Genomic DNA, 15,097 nt, shown 5'->3' with positions numbered 1-15,097 from the left:
TACAATCATGAGGAAACAGACAAATATAGATTGTGGAACATTATGAAAGGAAACTGGGTAGAGTGTTCAAAAGTTCAATGTCATGGAAAACAAAACAAAACAGGAAGGTTGAGGGATTTGTTCTAGATCTTTAATAAAGGAGAAAAGAGAGGCATACAGCCAGCAGATTGAATAATTGAATCTATTGTATTGGGGGAAGAGAAGGGTCTATGAAAGACATTTGGGGAACATTTGAGAAAATTAAAAATATACTTACTTACATAGTATCATTGAATTAACGTTAATATTTTGGTTTGCTAACGGTAATGAGGTTATATAGGAAAATGTCCTTATTTTTAAGAATTGAATGCTGAAATGTTTAAGAGTCAAGTGTCATAATATCTGAATTTTTCTTTCAAATGGTAGAGCATAAAGTTTAAATAGATAATTTATAGATAGCTAGACATATAAAAATAGACAAGATAGAGCATGTGCGTGCAAAAACGGAAAAATGTCAGCATTTGTCTTTGGGTACTCATTTTAGTCTTTCAGTTCTTTCAAATTTTCTATCGATTGGAGGTAGATATTTGGTTCAGTTGTTAGCAGCAGCTATAATCTAGCAAACATAGAAAGCAATCATCTACCAGTTTTCTTAATATTGCATCGGGGCTAGTGAATTGTTATTAACAGCCTCGTAGCTACAACACATGTCAAGGCAGCAAACAAAGAACATATGAAAAAAAAGCCTCACGTATGTTCCATGCAACCTGGACAAATGCAAATATTAATGTTCTCTTCAAAAGAAGAATCATTTGTAATTTAATTGTGGAAATATGTGTTTCTAAATAAGTAGGCACATTATTTTCCTTTGGGAGGAGGCATCATCTCAAGAAAACAATTAAATATAAAACTCTTGAACGCAATTTCTACACAGTTATCCCCTAACTGATGTGTGTATGTTCCTAGGAGTCTCAGAATCACAACTAGGGTATTTTTGTACGTTCACTGTCTATCTAGTGCTTGGTCAAATCATGCGTTAGGCAATTACGCGCTTCCTCATCTAGGTGTTCACTGATATACTCAGACCACACACATTACTTGCAGCCACACTGGGGAGGCAAACGCAGCTACCAGTCCTCCACTAGTTGGTTGAAGGCCAGATCTACAGCCTCAAGTTTCCTTCATTAATTCATGCAGGTGCTGAAGACAGAGTGAAGACTTCAGTGGAGAGCAGTGATTCCAGATGGCAGGTTAAAAGTCAAAGCTTCAGTTTGCCAGGTGGATTCCCCTGAATTTATAGTTCCCCACAATTTGCAACATTAACCTCTAGGTCAGGAGTTCGCAAGGCCATTTCATGGGATTAGAGAGGTCAAAGTTATTTTTATAGTAATAGTAAAAGTTAGCTGCCTTTTCCACTCTTATTCACTCTCTAGTGCACAGCAGAGTCTTCCAGAGATGACATGACCTGTGATGACTTCATCACTCTGACATTTAATGGAATGCGTGTCTGTATATTGTTGTGTTTGAAAAATTTATTGGTTTTAATTTCTAATATGATAAACATCAATTGATATGAGTCACATAAACAAAATCACTTTCATGTCCTCAAAATATTCTATGCGCATTCCATCCAAAAACCACAGAATACACATTCTTTTCAAATGCCCATGGAACATCCTCCAGGATTGATCACACATTAGGCCACCAAACAAGTCTCAATACATTTAAGAAGGTCGAAATAATACCATGCATCTTTTCTGACCACAAAGGTATGAAACCAGAAATCAACTACAGGAAGAAAACCAGAAAAGCCACAAATATGTGGAGATTAAACAAAATGCTACTGAACAACGATTGGGTCAAGAAAGAAATCAAAGGAGAAATCAAAAAATTCCTGGAGACAAACGAAAATGAAAATACGACATGCCAAAATCTGTGGGATACAGCAAAAGCGGTTCTACGATGGAAGTTTATAGCAATTCAGGCCTACCTCAACAAACAAGAAAACTCACAAATAAAAAAATCTAACAGCCCATCTAAAGGTACTGGAAAAAGAGGAACAAACAAAGCCCCAAGTCAGCAGAAGGAAGGAAATAATAAAAATCAGAGCAGAAATAAACGAAATAGAAACTAAAAAAAAAACAATAGAAAAAGTTAATGAAACCAAGAGCTGGTTCTTTGAAAAGATAAACAAAATTGACAAGCCCTCAGCTAGACTCACCAAGAAAAAAAGAGAGAAGGCTCAAATAAATAAATTCAGAAATGAAAGAGGAGAGATTACAACGGACACCTCAGAAATACAAAAGATAATAAGACAATACTATGAAAAGCTATACGCCAACAAATTGGATAATCTAGAAGAAATGGATAAATTCTTAGAATCATACAACCTTCCAAAACTGGACCTAGAAGAAGTAGAGAATGGGAATAGGACAATCACCAGTAAGGAGATCAAAACAGCAATCAAAAACCTCCCAAAAAATAAAAATCCAGGACCAGACGGCTTCCCTGGCGAATTCTACCAAATGTGCAAGGAAGACTTAATACCTATCCTTCTCAAACTCTTCCAAAAAATTGAAGGGGAGGGGGGGCTTCCTAACTCATTCTACGAAGCCAACATGATCCTGATACCAAAACCAGACAAGGACAACACGAAAAAAGAAAGTTACAGGCCAATAGCACTGATGAACATCGATGCAAAAATCCTCAACAAAATTCTAGCAAATCGAATACAACAATACATTAAAAAGCTCGTACAACATGATCAAGTGGGTTTCATTCCAGGGATGCAGGGATGGTTCAACATCCGCAAATCGATCAACGTGATACACCACATTAACAAAATGAAGAATAAAAATCACATGATCATCTCAATAGATGCAGAGAAAGCTTTTGACAAGATACAGCATCCATTTGTGATAAAAACTCTCAATAAAATGGAGATAGAAGGAAAATACCTCAACGTAATAAAGGCCATATATGACAAACCCTCAGCAAATATCATTCTCAGAGGAGAAAAACTGAAAGCTACCCCTCATAGAACAGGAACCAGACAAGGATGCCCACTGTCACCACTCTTATTTAACATAGTATTGGAAGTCCTCACCAGAGCAATCAGGCAAGAAAAAGAAATAAAAGGGATCCATATTGGAAAAGAAGAAGTGAAACTGTCACTCTTTGCAAATGACGTGATTTTATATCTAGAAAACCCTAAAGAATCCACAGAAAAACTTTTAGAAACAAGAAAGGAATACAGTCAAGTCACGAGATACAAAATCAACATACAAAAATCGGTTGCATTTCGATACACTAACAACGAAGTAGCAGAAAGAGATATTAAGAATACAATCCCATTTACAACTGCAACAAAAAGAATCAAATACCTAGGAATAAACTAAACCAAAGAGGTGAAAGATCTGTACACTAAAAAGCTATAAAGCATTGTTGAAAGAAATCGAATAAGACACAAAGAAATGGAAATATATCCCGTGCTCTTGGATTGGAAGACTTAACATTGTTAAAACGTCCATACTTCCTAAAGCAATCTACAGGTTCCACGCAATCCCTATCAAAGTTCCAACATTTTTCACAGAAATAGAACAAGGAATCCTGAAATTTATATGGAACAGCAAAAGACTCTGAATAGCCAACAGAGTCCTGAGAAAAAAAGAGCAAAGCTGCAGGTATCACACTCCCTGATTTCAAAATATACTACAAAGCCATAGTAACCAAAACAGCATGGTACTGGCACAAAAACGGACACACAGGTCAATGGAACAGAATCAAGAGCCCAGAAATAAACCCACACATTTACGGACAGCTAATAGTCGACAAGGGAGCCAAGAGCATACAATGGAGGAAGGAGAGTCTCTTCAATAAATGGTGTTGGGAAAACTGGACAGCCACATGCAAAAGAATGAAAGTGGACCATTCCCTTACACCATGCTCAAAAATCAACTCAAAATGGATTAAAGACTTGAACGTAAGACCCGAAACCATGAAACTTCTAGAAGAAAACATAGGCAGTACGCTCTTTGACATCGGTCCGAGCAGCATATTTTCAAGTACCACGTCTGACCGGGCAAGGGAAACAAAAGAAAAAAATGAACAAATGGGACCACATCAAACTAAAAAGCTTCTGCACAGCAAAGGAAACCATCAACAAAACGAAAAGATAACCCAACAATTGGGAGACGATATTTGCAAACCACATATCAGATAAGGGGTTAATATCCAAAATATACCAAGAACTCATACAGCTCAACAACGAAAAAAAACCAACAACCCAATTCAAAAACGGGCAAAAGATCTGAACAGAGATTTCTCCAAAGAAGATGTATGGATGGCCAAAAGGCATATGAAAAAATCCTCAGCATCATTAGCTATCAAGGAAATGCAAATCAAAACCACAATGAGGGATCACCTCATGCCGGTCAGAGTGGCTATAATTAACAAGACAGGAAACAACAAATGTTGGAGAGGATGTGGAGAGTACACTGCTGGTGGGAGTGCAAACTGGTGGAGCCACTATGGAAAGCAGTGTGGAGTATCCTCAGAAAATTAAGGATAGATCTACCATGTGATCCAGCTATCCCACTGCTGGGTATTCATCCAAAGAACTTGAAAACGCAAAGGCATAAAGATACATGCACCCCTATGTTCATTGCAGCATTATTCACAATAGCCAAGACTTGGAAGCAACCTAGGTGCCCATCAGGGGACGAATGGATAAAGAAGGTGTGGCACTTATACCTGATGGAATACTACTCAGCCATAAGAAATGATGAAACCCGGCCATTTGTGACAACATGGATGGTCCTTGAGGGTATTATGCTGAGTGAAATTAGTCAGAGGGAGCAAGTCAAATACCGCCTGATCTTACTCATAAGTAGAAGATAAAAACAATGACAAACAAACACGTAGCAATGAAGATTGGATTGGCGGTTACCATAGGGGAAGGGCGAGGGGGAGAGCAAAAGGGCAAAAAGGGTGATTAGGCTCACATGTGAGGGGATGGATAGTTTTTGGGTGGTGAACATGATGTAATCTACACAGAATTTGAAATATATTACGATGTACATCTGAAAGCTATATAATGTTATAATCCAATGTTACTGCAATTAAAAAAATAAAATAAAATAAATTTTAAAAAGATTTTAAGCGTGTAAAGGGTTTCTGAGACCAAAATGCTTAAGAATCATTGCTCTAGTTCATTCATTAAAAAAAAAAAAAAAAATTCCTGAAAACATCATTTGCCATGTAAGGGGCCCTGTGACATTTGATGGGCGTACAAAGATAGCCCAAAGTGACCATTTATAAAATACCACATACTGTAAGTTAGGAGGTTTAGATATTGTCTTCAATTTAAGCCTCCCAACACACCTTCAAAATAGGTATGGTCACCTTCATTTTACAAATGAGGGAACTGAGTATTTAAGACCAGGTCTAAAACCCAGTCGTATCCTATCAGATTCTAAAGCCAGTGTAAATTCCACTTCATGTATGATGCATGATATTCAGTCCTCCTTCATGTTTGTTTCTTTTCAATGAAGCTGAAAACTCAGCACAATTGGAGTCACTCCGCCTGAGATAAAATTTTAAGATGAAAACTAGATTGACATTTTAGGTAACACCATCTGTAAACATGTGTAACCTTTTTCTGTTTCACCAATACTTCCTCTCAAAGGGCACTAGGTTAGGATACCTAACTACCGCAACTCAGTTTCTACAGTGGCAGATATTACCAGCGACATTGCAGAATTGTTAGAAGAATCAAATGAAATGATGTTAGTAGCAATTGCCGTTAACTAATATTAATTACCAACATTTATTGAGTTTACGTAATTGCTTATAGTAATTCTGAGGCATGTACATTTTAAGAGCTAAATTTTATTGACTGCCTATATTGAGCCAGGCACAGCTCTAAGCACTTAAATATATCATCATTTCGTTTAATCCTCACAGCAGCTCAAGATATGGCAACTATTATTATCTCATTTACGGATGAAGAGAACGAGTTAGAGAGATGTTCAGAGAATTTCCCGTGGTCACACTGGAAGTTAGTAATGAAGCTGATATGAACCAGGCAGCCTGACCCACGTGTGTGGCCTATGAGTCAGTTCACTACATGGAGGAGGACATAGGACTTGGCCAGGCCCATCAGCTATGAATCTGGGGGTGGAGATTCAGGTAGCCCCTCCTGCTAGTCTACTTCATTGACATTGTACAGTGAGCAGATGTTTATTACCCACCTACCCTGTGCCAGACTGTGTACCCTGGGGCAAGAGAGACAAATCAGGTACATTTCCTGCCTTCGGTCCAGGAAGAGAGACAGAAACATGTTGTATTACATTTGTCTGCTCCGGCTGCCCTGAAAAATCACCACAGACGGGGTGGCTTAAACAACACATTTCTTTCTCACAGTTCTGGAGGCTAGAAGTCCAAGATCAATGTGTTGGCAAGTTTGTTGTCTTCTGAGGCATCTCTCCTTGGCTTGCACGTGGCTGCCTTCTCACTGTGTTCTCACGTTGTTTGTCCTCTGTGTGTGTTTGTGTGTGTGTGTGTGTGTGTGTGTGCGTGTGCGCGCACACACCCCTAGTGTCTCCCTGTGTGTCCAAATTGTTTCTTCTCATAAGGACACTAGTCAGATTGGATTAGGGCCCACGCTAACGGCCTTATTTTAACTTAATCATCCCTTTAAAGGCCCTATCTCCAAATGCAGTCACATTCTGAGGTACTAGGGTTTCAACATATAAATTTTGGGATGACAAGATTCAGCCCGTATCAGACGTAACACAGAGTTTTAAAAATAAGCTCTTTCCCTTAAGTTCAGGTTGACTTTAGGCCTCAAATACGATGACATGAGGAAACAGACATTTGGAAATCACATCTCAGGAATTCTGAAGATGCTGCTGCAATTTTGGGTGATTTGAAAACCAATTTTGAGATACAATAACCTGTGGGCCCAAGAATACTATTATATATATATATGTATATATGTATATGTATATAGACACACACACACACACACACACACACACACACACATATATAAAATGTAATCCTCAAAACAGTACATCCAAGAGGTAAGTAATGGTCTTATTCACATTTCAGAGATGAGGAATCATAGATATAAAGAAGTCTAAGCAAATTATCCAAGGTTATTTAGCAAAAAGAAAGCCCCCCAACACAGAACCTGGAATAAAACCTATATAATATTCTGAATTCACAGCCAAATCCTTTACTACTATGTTACTTTGCTTACAATGGAAGAATTTCTCTCTTTGTTTCTCTCTCTCTCGAACAAGGAATACCATTAACATTATCAGGTCACGCAATTATTCTCCTGTTGCCCCATTTAAGAAAAAAAGAAATCTATGTTACAGAGATTGTGTAACAAATTGTCATTAGAAGTAATTACACTCTATCAAGTAGGCCACGTGTTAAGTACAAAATGAATCCCCAGTGAATGAGTCAACACTTGTTCCTTGAGTACCTACTTTGCTTTGCACTGAATTAGGCATCAGCAGTGTAAGAGTAGGTTAAATCTTACTCTCTATATTCAAAGATCCTCTAGTCCAGTTGGAATGACAGTGCACGTCCACCTTGTGCACTGGTAAAACTGAAGGCAGTTTGGTGTAGGGTAAAAGGCATGGGCCCTTGAGTCAGGTATATCTTCACCTACCTTGTATTAATCTGAGACTCAAGGCAAGACTCTCTATTCTTCTTAGCCTGTTTGTTCATCTGCAATTTAGGGATGATAAAATATGCCTCTAATGGCTCTCATGAGCATCAGGTTATTTCTGGCACACAGTATATGTAGGGGAACTGCTCTGTGCCAAGCACACTGACAAGCTCGTGTATGGGCCATGTAAGTAAGTTTCAACCGCAGTTTGATCTGCAGCTGAGTAGAATGCCCTGTTATCCTCCAGGAATGTGGAAAGACAGGCTGAGTTCTGAGAAGCTGCTGCAAGACCATTTCTCACCATCTCCCTATTTTGAGAGAGGCCACCATAGGCAGTTTCTTATCACCTCTCTGGTTCCAGAACTTTTCATCTTTCTTCCTTCCCTCACCTTAGGGTACAGCTGAAGCTTATAGAATGGCCTAATGTCTAGCTGCAATTTGGAAATGGCTCGTGAGCAACAGAGTCCCATACCAGTGATGAAGCCTATCATCTGGCTTATTTTGTTTTGATGTCACCCTGTGGAACAAGGGAAGTGGGAGCTAACACCATGTTGATATTACTTTTCCTGTCTATGTAGGTAATGAACTGAGTCTACCTGGGCACATCGTTGTTACTTACTGGCCAAATATGTCAGCTCGTTTGACAGCAAGCCTTCGGTAAATGTTAGCTGCTACTTCTACCATACGTCATTTGAGCATTAGGGATTAGCACAGTCCAGGTATACAGCATCTGCCAATAAATGGAAGGAATTGTAATTTAGGTACACTTTGCTATTCCTAAGGAACTGTGTGAAATAGTAATTGCCCTCAGTGCAGACAGAATAGCTGGAATTCTAGTGTTCTTCATACAGATTTGATCTTTATCTGAGGATATGATTATCCAGCCCTGAGAAAGAGTGTTAAGAGTATAGCCATTGGGGTCAGAAACATCTGGGTACATGATAATAACCCTAACCATACAAAATCCATCTTCATTGGGCACTCACTGCGTGCCAGATACTGTTGGAAGCACTTAACGGGCACTGTCTGTTTTGACCCTTACAAAAATCTAGATGGCATGCACTCTTATCGTGCCCTATTGAGAGATGAGGAAACATAGGTTTCCAGGTTCACTAAGTTGTCCCGAACAACACAGCAAGTCAATGGGAAAACTAGAATTAAGACCCAGGATGTCTGACTCTGAAGCCAAGCTCAACTAGTTATGAGATCGTGCAAAGCACAAAATTGCTTAGCACCTCAATTTCAATGTCCATCAAATGGGAATAAATATAGGACTTCCCACATATGGAAGTTGTTTTAAAAATATGTCATTAAAGAACAGAGCATGGTGGCTGACATATGATGGCTTTTCAATAAAGAGTTGCTTTTTAAAAAGAATTTAATTCCGGTAAAATACATACAACATAAAATTTATCATCTTAAACATGTTTAAGTGTACAGGACAGTAGTATTAAGCATGTTCACACTGTTGTGCAACAAAACTCCAGAACTCTTTCATCTTACAAACTGGAAACGCCATCCCCATTAAACACCACCACTCCATTTTCCCCTCCCCCGCAGCCGCTGTCGAACAACATTCTACTTTCTGTTTATGAATTTGACTACCCTAGACATCTCATATAAGTGGAATTATATAGCATTTGCCTTTTGGACTGCCTTCTTTCACTTAGCATAACGTCTTCAAGTTCATCCATGTTGTAGCATGAGTCAGAATTTCTGTCGTTTTTAAGTCTGAATAATATTCCATTGTATGTACATACCACAATTTCTTTCTACATTCGTTCATCGATGGACACTTGGGTTGCTTCCACTTACTGGCTATTGTGAATAATGCTGCTATGAACATGGGTGTACAAATATGTCTTCACCTGCTTCCAATTCTTTCAAATATTTACCCAGAAGTGGACTTGCAAGATTATATAGTAATTCTATTTTTAATTTTCTAATGAACCAAGTTACGGTTTTCCACAGTAGTTGCACCATTTTGCATTCCCACCAGCGGTGCACAAAATTTACAGTTTGTCCACATCTTTGTCAGCACTTGTTATTTTCTGGGGTTTTTTTAATAGTAGCCCTGCTAATGGGTGTGAAGTGATATCATTGTGGTTTTGATTTGCATTTCCCTAATGATTAGTGATATTGAGCATCTTTTCATATGCTTGCGACCCATACATATATCATCTATGAAGACTTGTCTTTTCAAGTCCTTTGTTCATTTTTTAAATTGGACTATTTGGAGGTTTTTTGTTATTGAATTGTACAGGTTCTTTATGTATTCAGGATATTAACCCCTTATCAGATATATGATTTGCAAATATTGTCTCCCATTCTGTAGGTTGCTTTTTTCACTCTGTTGATTGTGTCCCTTAACGCTCAGGAATTTTTAATTTTGATGTAGTCCATTTTACTTTTATTTTCACTTTTGTTGCCTGTGCTTTTCAAGCTGTAGAATGGCCTAATACCTAGCTGCAGTATGGAAATGGCTCCTAAGCAACAGAGTTCCATACCACTGATGATGCCTGGCATCTGGCGTATTTTGTTTTGATGTCACCCTGTGAGACAAGGGAAGTGGAAGCATATCCAAGAAATTATGGCCAAATCCAATGTCATGAAGCTTTCCCCCTGTTTTCTTCTAAGAGTTTTGCACTTTTTGCTTTTACGGTTAGTTCTTTGATTTGTTTTGACTTAATTTTTGTGTATGTTGCGAGGTAAAGAGTTCAACTTCCTTCTTTTGCACATGGATACCCAGTTGTCCCAGTACCATTTGTCGAATTGACTGTCCTTTCCCATTGACAATTATTGGCACCCTTGCCAAAACTCATTTGACCACAAATGCAAGGGTTTATTTCTGGGTTCTCCATTGTGTTCCATTGTCTGTATGTTTGTCTTCATGCCGGTATCACATTCTTTTGATTAATGTAGCTTTGTAATATGTTTGAAATCGGGGTGTGTGAGTCTTCCAACTTTGTTCGTCTTTTTCAAGATTTTTTTTGCTATTTGGTATCCCTTGATTTGCATTTCCCTGATGAATAGTGATGCTGAGCATCTTTTCATGTACCTGTTGGCCATTTGGGTGTCTTCTTTGGAAAAATGTGCATTCAGTTCCCCTTCCCATTTGTTAGTTGGATTGTTTTTTCCTTGTCGTTATTGAGCTGTATGAGTTCTTTATATATTTTGGATATATATATATTCTCCAATATATGGTTTGAAAAATTTTTCTCCTGTTCTTTTGGTTGCCTTTTCATTTTGTTGATTGTTTCTTCTGCTGTGCAGAAGCCTGTTAGTTTGATGTAGTCCCACTTATTGATTTCCACTTCTGTTGCTTGTGCATTGGGTGTCCTATCCAAGAAATCATTGCCAAGACCAAGGTCTAGGAGCTTCTTCCCTATGTTTTCTTCTAGGAATCTTATGGTATCAGGTCTTATGCTTAAGTCTTTGATCCATTCTGATTTAGTTTTTGTGAGTGGTATACGACAGGGGCCTAATTTCCTTTTTTCTGCATGTGTTTATCCAGTTTTCCCAACACCATTTGTTGAAGGGACTATCCTTTCCCCATTGGATGTTCTTAGCTCCCATGTCGAATATTCGTTGGCCGTATATGCAGGGGTTTAATTCTGGTATCTCTGTTCTGTTCCATTGGTCTGTGTGTCTATTTTTATGCCAGGACCATACTGTTTTAATTACTATAGCTTTGGTGTATAGTCTAAAATCAGGAAGTGTGACGCCTTCAGCTTTGTTCTTCTTTCTCAGGATTGCTTTGGCTATTCAGGTCTTTCATGGTTCCATACAAATTTTAGGATTGTTTTTTCTATATCTGTGAAATGCCATTAGAATTTTGCTGGGGACTGTGTTGAATCTACAGATGGCTTTGGGTAGTATGGACATTTTGACGATATTAATGCTTTTTATCCATAGACATTGGATGTCTTCCCATTTGTTTGTTTCTTCTTTGATTTCTTTCAACAAAGTCTAGTATTTTTCAATGTACAGATCTTACACTTCCTTGGTTAAATTTATTCCTGAATATTTTATTGTTTTTGATGATACTGTGAGAGGGATAGTTTTCTTTATTTCTTTTTCAGATGTTTCATTATTCGCATATAGACATGCAACTGACTTCTGTATGTTGATTTTATATCCTGAACGTTTACTTAATTTGCTGATTAGTTCCAATAGATTTTTGGTTGTGTCTTTGGGATTTTCTATATACAAAATCGTATCGTTTGCAAACAGTGAGAATTTTACTTCTTCATTTCTGATTTGAATGCCTTTTAGTTCTTCACCTTGCCTAATCGCTCTAGCTAGGACTTCCAGGACTATATTGAATAAGAGTGGTGAGAGTGAGCATCTTTGTCTTGTTCACCGTTGAGTATAATGTTAGCTCTGGGTTTGTCATATAAGGCCTTTATTATGTAGAGATACGTTCTTTATATACGAAATCTGTTGAGGTTTTTTTTTTATCACGACAGGATGTTGAGTTTGGGGAAATGCTTTCTCTGCATTTATTGAGATGATTGTGTGATTTTTATCTTTCATTCTATTAATTAGGTGTAGTACATTTATCGATTTGTGTATGTTGAACTACCCTTCCATCCAAGCAATAGATCCCACTTAACCATGTGTATAATCCTTTCAATGTGTTGTAGACTTTGGTTTGCTAATATTTTGTTGAGAATTTTTGCGTCTATGTTCATCAGGGATGTTTGTCGATGGATGTCTTTCCTTGTACCGTCCTTATCTGGCTTTGATATCAGGGTAATGCTGGCTTTGTAGAATGAGTTTAGAAGTGTCCCCTCTTCTTCAATTTTTTGGAAGAGCTTGAGAAAGATTGGCGTTAATTCTTCTTTAAGTGTTTGGTAGAATTCCCTAGTGAAGGTGTCTTATCCTGGGGTTTTCTGTGTTGGGAGGTTTTTGATTATGGATTCAATCTCTTTACTCATTATCGATCTATTCTGATTTTCTATTTCTTTTGGATTAAGTCTTGGTAGGTTTTGTGTTTCTAGGAATTTGTCCATTTCTTCTAGGTTATCTAATTTGTTGGCATATAATTGTTCACAGTAGTCTCTTATGATCCTATGTATTTCTGTAGTATCAGCTGTAATGTCTCCTCTTTCGTTTCTAATTTTATTTATTTGAGTCTTCTCTGAAATGATGTTGAACATCTTTTCATGTGTCTGTTGGCCATCTGTGTATCTCCTTTGGCAAAATGTCCACTCAGATCTTCTTCCTAGTTTTTAATCGGGATGTTTATTCACAAACCATCAAAAAATCACATAGATATACAGAACAGATTGGTGGTTACCAGAGGGGAAGAGGGGTGGGGAGAGGGGGAAAGGGGTAAAAAGGCTCGCGTGTATGGTGATGGATGGCATCTAGACTTTCGGTAGTGAACATGTTGTAGTCTATACAGAAGTCAAAATAGAATAACGTACATCTGAAATTTATATAATGTTATTAAAACAATGTTTCCTCAATTAAAAAAAAGGACATGGGTCATTGGGCATCATCATAGAATTCTGGCGATGACACAATCCAACTATATACGCAACACCAATACAAACATGTTCTCCAGACACACAAATAAAAACGTTCACAGCATCATTATTGATGGTAGTCACCAACTGCAAGCAATATGAACATCTATCAACAGTTGAATGAATGAATACAGTGTGATATATTCATATCATAGAACACGATACAGACATGAAACAAGAAAATACCCCTACGTGCAACAACATGGGCAGATATCAATAGCAGAACACTGAGCAAAAGAAGCCAGGCATAAAAACATACGTGACTGATAATTCTATTTATATAAAGTTTAAGAAGAGGCAAAACAACAAAAACAAAAACAAGAAACCCTTATGCTGACGTAGGTCAGAATAGTGGTTAGCCTTCACGTGAAACACCTAGACAGGGGCATAACGTGGGTTTCTGAGGCTCCAGTAATGTTCCAGATCTTGGTCTTGGTGGTGGTTACAGGTATGTGTTCACTTTGTGAAAAGTCATCAAGTTGTTGTCTCTTATGGTTTGTGCACTCTTCACTTTCTGTGCTGTACTTCAATTAAAGAAAATCTAACAAAAATAGAGGGGGAAGACATGTATACCATGTGAGAAGAATTGACAGAAACACACTTCAGACTGAACGTGCCTTATTGTAAGCCTAAAGCCTCAAAGGCTATAAAAACTAAAGTTGATTCTCTGACTCATTTGCCCGTAAAACACGACCTGAACAGACATGAGGCTCTTTTGTCTTTATCTATCCTTCTTGGCATGAATGTTTATGTTTCCCTGCAGAAATATTGTTTTACTGGATTCACGGTGCTACTCCAGACCCTGCTATGGCTCTTAGTGAAGTGTGGTATATGAATTCTGAAACATCCGGTCCCAAGAGTTTCAGGTAAGGGATTGTTACCTAATTAACATAATTAACATAATTCTCTCAGCTGAAGGCAAATCAAGTAGACAAGAACTAATGAAGACTGCACAGAGTTTATCAGGGATGGGCTGAATTTCTTGAGTCTTTTTTCAACATTTCAAATGACATGGTATTTCTCCTTTGACTATCGATATGATAGATTATTAAATTACTAAAATATTTCTCAATATCACACCAGCCTCTCGTGACTAGAAAACCTGCCAGGATGCAGTAGATTTCCCACATACTGTTGAACCTTATATACTCAAACTTTATGGATAAAAACATTAAACCTATGCTCCTAAGTGAGATAGATCCCTATTTCTGTGTGTGCATGCACGCATGCGAGTGCATGCATGCATGTTTGTGTAAGTCTGTGTGCTTGTGGGCTTGTGTGCATGTACTAGCTTTTACAGGTTTTGGAATCAGGGTTTAGGCTGTCTTCAGTAAATAAATTTGGAATATTTCTATCTTTGTTTCTAGCTTCTAAATCCATTTAAGAAGGCTTAGGAATTTGTGATTTCCGAAAAGAATTAGATGATTGTATTCAGCTCTTCTTGTACTTCCCTCAGGGATTTTGGTTCCCAGACCTAGTTGAAAAAAATAACACCGTTTTCTAAAAAAGCTGTGACTCTTCAAAAATGTGCATTCTAGGACGGCAGAGAAGTACACGGGGAAGAAAATGAATGCTGGTATCAGAGAGACTTGGGAGACTGTCCCAGATCCACCACTTACTCAGTGTATGACTTTCAGCATGATACTGAATCTCTTTTAGCCTTAATTTCTTCATTTGTGAACAGGGACTATAGCCCTCTCTCTTTAACTGTTTCCCAAAGATTTAGCAGAGAGCAATTTTCACCCTATTACCCTACTCAATTCGTGTGCAAACCTGCTGTGATCATGAGCAATACATGTGTGAGGGATCAGAATTGGCCACCCCAAAATGTGTCTCTTTGGCTTGATTATTTTTAAGAACAAATGACTCTGAAAGAAACCCTGACCTTCCCCCAACTGCC

Source organism: Equus caballus, chromosome X (assembly GCF_041296265.1).
Source record: "Equus caballus isolate H_3958 breed thoroughbred chromosome X, TB-T2T, whole genome shotgun sequence".
Classification (NCBI taxonomy): domain Eukaryota; kingdom Metazoa; phylum Chordata; class Mammalia; order Perissodactyla; family Equidae; genus Equus; species Equus caballus.
This window is presented reverse-complemented; position numbering follows the sequence as displayed.